Genomic DNA, 6,791 nt, shown 5'->3' on the forward strand with positions numbered 1-6,791 from the left:
CTGCCCTCACAATCTGAACTCTTCCCTCTGAATCTGCACTCCGCACTCTGAACTCTGCACTCTGAACTCTGCACTCACATTCTGCACTCTGCACTCGCAATCTGCATTCTGCACTCACACTCTGAATCTGCACTCTGCACTCACACTCTGCACTCTGAATCTGCACTCACACTCTGCACTCTTCCCTCTGAATCTGCACTCCGCACTCTGAACTCTGCACTCTGAATCTGCACTCACAATCTGCACTCTGCACTCACAATCTGCACTCTGCCCTCACAATCTGAACTCTTCCCTCTGAATCTGCACTCCGCACTCTGAACTCTGCACTCTGAACTCTGCACTCACATTCTGCACTCTGCACTCGCAATCTGCATTCTGCACTCACACTCTGAATCTGCACTCTGCACTCACACTCTACACTCTGAATCTGTACTCACACTCTGCACTCTTCCCTCTGAATCTGCACTCCGCACTCTGAACTCTGCACTCTGAATCTGCACTCACAATCTGCACTCTGCACTCACAATCTGCACTCTGCCCTCACAATCTGAACTCTTCCCTCTGAATCTGCACTCCGCACTCTGAACTCTGCACTCTGAACTCTGCACTCACATTCTGCACTCTGCACTCGCAATCTGCATTCTGCACTCACACTCTGAATCTGCACTCTGCACTCACACTCTGCACTCTAAATCTGTACTCACACTCTGCACTCTTCCCTCTGAATCTGCACTCCGCACTCTGAACTCTGCACTCTGAATCTGCACTCACAATCTGCACTCTGCACTCACAATCTGCACTCTGCCCTCACAATCTGAACTCTTCCCTCTGAATCTGCACTCCGCACTCTGAACTCTGCACTCACATTCTGCACTCTGCACTCGCAATCTGCATTCTGCACTCACACTCTGAATCTGCACTCTGCACTCTGAATCTGCACTCACACTCTGCACTCTTCCCTCTGAATCTGCACTCTGCACTCACAATCTGCACTCTGCACTCACAATCTGCACTCTGTCCTCACAATCTTTCTTCTTTCCTCTGAATCTGCACTCACACTCTGCATTCACTCTGCACTCACTACTCTGCACTCTGCACTCACTACTCTGCACTCTGCACACTCACTCTGCACACTCATTCTGCAATCACACTCTGCACTCTGCACTCACAATCTGCACTCTGCACTCACACTCTGCACTCTGCACTCTGAATCTGCACTATGCACTCACACTGCACTCTGAATCTGCACTCTGCACTCACACTCTGCACTCTGAATCTGCACTCTGCACTCACAATCTGCACTCTGCATCTGCACTCACAATCTGCACTCTGCACTCACAATCTGCACTCTGCACTCACAATCTGCACTCTGCAACTGCACTCACAATCTGCACTCAGCACTCACAATCTGCACTCTGATTCTGCACTCTGAATCTGAATATGCACTCACACTTTGCATTCACTCTGCACTCACTACTCTGCACTCTGCACTCACTACTCTGCACACTCACTCTGCACTCACACTCTGCACTCTGCACTCACACTCTGCACACTCATTCTCCACTCACTACTTCACACTCTGAACTCTGCACTCTGAATCTGCACTCACAATCTGCACTCTGCACTCACAATCTGCACTCTGCCCTCACAATCTGAACTCTTCCCTCTGAATCTGCACTCCGCACTCTGAACTCTGCACTCTGAACTCAGCACTTACATTCTGCACTCTGCACTCGCAATCTGCATTCTGAACTCACACTCTGAATCTGCACTCTGCACTCACACTCTGCACTCTGAATCTGCACTCACACTCTGCACTCTTCCCTCTGAATCTGCACTCCGCACTCTGAACTCTGCACTCTGAATCTGCACTCACAATCTGCACTCTGCACTCACAATTTGCACTCTGCCCTCACAATCTGAACTCTTCCCTCTGAATCTGCACTCCGCACTCTGAACTCTGCACTCTGAACTCTGCACTCACATTCTGCACTCTGCACTCGCAATCTGCATTCTGCACTCACACTCTGAATCTGCACTCTGCACTCACACTCTGCACTCTAAATCTGTACTCACACTCTGCACTCTTCCCTCTGAATCTGCACTCCGCACTCTGAACTCTGCACTCTGAATCTGCACTCACAATCTGCACTCTGCACTCACAATCTGCACTCTGCCCTCACAATCTGAACTCTTCCCTCTGAATCTGCACTCCGCACTCTGAACTCTGCACTCACATTCTGCACTCTGCACTCGCAATCTGCATTCTGCACTCACACTCTGAATCTGCACTCTGCACTCACACTCTGCACTCTGAATCTGCACTCACACTCTGCACTCTTCCCTCTGAATCTGCACTCTGCACTCACAATCTGCACTCTGCACTCACAATCTGCACTCTGTCCTCACAATCTTTCTTCTTTCCTCTGAATCTGCACTCACACTCTGCATTCACTCTGCACTCACTACTCTGCACTCTGCACTCACTACTCTGCACTCTGCACACTCACTCTGCACACTCATTCTGCAATCACACTCTGCACTCTGCACTCACAATCTGCACTCTGCACTCACACTCTGCACTCTGCACTCTGAATCTGCACTATGCACTCACACTGCACTCTGAATCTGCACTCTGCACTCACACTCTGCACTCTGAATCTGCACTCTGCACTCACAATCTGCACTCTGCATCTGCACTCACAATCTGCACTCTGCACTCACAATCTGCACTCTGCACTCACAATCTGCACTCTGCAACTGCACTCACAATCTGCACTCAGCACTCACAATCTGCACTCTGATTCTGCACTCTGAATCTGAATATGCACTCACACTTTGCATTCACTCTGCACTCACTACTCTGCACTCTGCACTCACTACTCTGCACACTCACTCTGCACTCACACTCTGCACTCTGCACTCACACTCTGCACACTCATTCTCCACTCACTACTTCACACTCTGAACTCTGCACTCTGAATCTGCACTCACAATCTGCACTCTGCACTCACAATCTGCACTCTGCCCTCACAATCTGAACTCTTCCCTCTGAATCTGCACTCCGCACTCTGAACTCTGCACTCTGAACTCAGCACTTACATTCTGCACTCTGCACTCGCAATCTGCATTCTGAACTCACACTCTGAATCTGCACTCTGCACTCACACTCTGCACTCTGAATCTGCACTCACACTCTGCACTCTTCCCTCTGAATCTGCACTCCGCACTCTGAACTCTGCACTCTGAATCTGCACTCACAATCTGCACTCTGCACTCACAATTTGCACTCTGCCCTCACAATCTGAACTCTTCCCTCTGAATCTGCACTCCGCACTCTGAACTCTGCACTCTGAACTCTGCACTCACATTCTGCACTCTGCACTCGCAATCTGCATTCTGCACTCACACTCTGAATCTGCACTCTGCACTCACACTCTACACTCTGAATCTGTACTCACACTCTGCACTCTTCCCTCTGAATCTGCACTCCGCACTCTGAACTCTGCACTCTGAATCTGCACTCACAATCTGCACTCTGCACTCACAATCTGCACTCTGCCCTCACAATCTGAACTCTTCCCTCTGAATCTGCACTCCGCACTCTGAACTCTGCACTCTGAACTCTGCACTCACATTCTGCACTCTACACTCGCAATCTGCATTCTGCACTCACACTCTGAATCTGCACTCTGCACTCACACTCTGCACTCTGAATCTGTACTCACACTCTGCACTCTTCCCTCTGAATCTGCACTCCGCACTCTGAACTCTGCACTCTGAATCTGCACTCACAATCTGCACTCTGCACTCACAATCTGCACTCTGCCCTCACAATCTGAACTCTTCCCTCTGAATCTGCACTCCGCACTCTGAACTCTGCACTCTGAACTCTGCACTCACATTCTGCACTCTGCACTCGCAATCTGCATTCTGCACTCACACTCTGAATCTGCACTCTGCACTCACACTCTGCACTCTGAATCTGCACTCACACTCTGCACTCTTCCCTCTGAATCTGCACTCTGCACTCACAATCTGCACTCTGCACTCACAATCTGCACTCTGTCCTCACAATCTTTCTTCTTTCCTCTGAATCTGCACTCACACTCTGCATTCACTCTGCACTCACTACTCTGCACTCTGCACTCACTACTCTGCACTCTGCACACTCACTCTGCACACTCATTCTGCAATCACACTCTGCACTCTGCACTCACAATCTGCACTCTGCACTCACACTCTGCACTCTGCACTCTGAATCTGCACTATGCACTCACACTGCACTCTGAATCTGCACTCTGCACTCACACTCTGCACTCTGAATCTGCACTCTGCACTCACAATCTGCACTCTGCATCTGCACTCACAATCTGCACTCTGCACTCACAATCTGCACTCTGCACTCACAATCTGCACTCTGCAACTGCACTCACAATCTGCACTCAGCACTCACAATCTGCACTCTGATTCTGCACTCTGAATCTGAATATGCACTCACACTTTGCATTCACTCTGCACTCACTACTCTGCACTCTGCACTCACTACTCTGCACACTCACTCTGCACTCACACTCTGCACTCTGCACTCACACTCTGCACACTCATTCTCCACTCACTACTTCACACTCTGAACTCTGCACTCTGAATCTGCACTCACAATCTGCACTCTGCACTCACAATCTGCACTCTGCCCTCACAATCTGAACTCTTCCCTCTGAATCTGCACTCCGCACTCTGAACTCTGCACTCTGAACTCAGCACTTACATTCTGCACTCTGCACTCGCAATCTGCATTCTGAACTCACACTCTGAATCTGCACTCTGCACTCACACTCTGCACTCTGAATCTGCACTCACACTCTGCACTCTTCCCACTGAATCAGCACTCCGCACTCTGAACTCTGCACTCTGAATCTGCACTCACAATCTGCACTCTGCACTCACAATTTGCACTCTGCCCTCACAATCTGAACTCTTCCCTCTGAATCTGCACTCCACACTCTGAACTCTGCACTCTGAACTCTGCACTCACATTCTGCACTCTGCACTCGCAATCTGCATTCTGCACTCACACTCTGAATCTGCACTCTGCACTCACACTCTGCACTCTGAATCTGCACTCACACTCTGCACTCTTCCCTCTGAATCTGCACTCTGCACTCACAATCTGCACTCTGCACTCACAATCTGCACTCTGTCCTCACAATCTTTCTTCTTTCCTCTGAATCTGCACTCACACTCTGCATTCACTCTGCACTCACTACTCTGCACTCTGCACTCACTACTCTGCACTCTGCACACTCACTCTGCACACTCATTCTGCACTCACACTCTGCACTCTGCACTCACAATCTGCACTCTGCACTCACACTCTGCACTCTGCACTCTGAATCTGCACTATGCACTCACACTCTGCACTCTGAATCTGCACTCTGCACTCACACTCTGCACTCTGAATCTGCACTCTGCACTCACAATCTGCACTCTGCATCTGCACTCACAATCTGCACTCTGCACTCACAATCTGCACTCTGCACTCACAATCAGCACTCTGCAACTGCACTCACAATCTGCACTCTGCACTCACAATCTGCACTCTGATTCTGCACTCTGAATCTGAATCTGCACTCACACTCTGCATTCACTCTGCACTCACTACTCTGCACTCTGCACTCACTACTCTGCACTCTGCACACTCACTCTGCACACTCATTCTGCAATCACACTCTGCACTCTGCACTCACAATCTGCACTCTGCACTCACACTCTGCACTCTGCACTCTGAATCTGCACTATGCACTCACACTGCACTCTGAATCTGCACTCTGCACTCACACTCTGCACTCTGAATCTGCACTCTGCACTCACAATCTGCACTCTGCATCTGCACTCACAATCTGCACTCTGCACTCACAATCTGCACTCTGCCCTCACAATCTGAACTCTTCCCTCTGAATCTGCACTCCGCACTCTGAACTCTGCACTCTGAACTCTGCACTCACATTCTGCACTCTGCACTCGCAATCTGCATTCTGCACTCACACTCTGAATCTGCACTCTGCACTCACACTCTACACTCTGAATCTGTACTCACACTCTGCACTCTTCCCTCTGAATCTGCACTCCGCACTCTGAACTCTGCACTATGAATCTGCACTCTGCACTCACAATCTGCACTCTGCACTCACAATCTGCACTCTGCCCTCACAATCTGCACTCTTCCCTCTGAATCAGCACTCACACTCTGCATTCACTCTGCACTCACTACTCTGCACTCTGCACTCACTACTCTGCACTCTGCACACTCACTCTGCACACTCATTCTGCAATCACACTCTGCACTCTGCACTCACAATCTGCACTCTGCACTCACACTCTGCACTCTGCACTCTGAATCTGCACTATGCACTCACACTGCACTCTGAATCTGCACTCTGCACTCACACTCTGCACTCTGAATCTGCACTCTGCACTCACAATCTGCACTCTGCATCTGCACTCACAATCTGCACTCTGCACTCACAATCTGCACTCTGCACTCACAATCTGCACTCTGCACTCACAATATGCACTCTGAAACTGCACTCACAATCTGCACTCAGCACTCACAATCTGCACTCTGATTCTGCACTCTGAATCTGAATATGCACTCACACTTTGCATTCACTCTGCACTCACTACTCTGCACTCTGCACTCACTACTCTGCACACTCACTCTGCACTCACACTCTGCACTCTGCACTCACACTCTGCACACTCATTCTCCACTCACTACTTCACACTCTGAA

This window comes from Lissotriton helveticus, chromosome 8, assembly GCF_964261635.1.
Source record: "Lissotriton helveticus chromosome 8, aLisHel1.1, whole genome shotgun sequence".
Taxonomy (NCBI): Eukaryota; Metazoa; Chordata; class Amphibia; order Caudata; family Salamandridae; genus Lissotriton; species Lissotriton helveticus.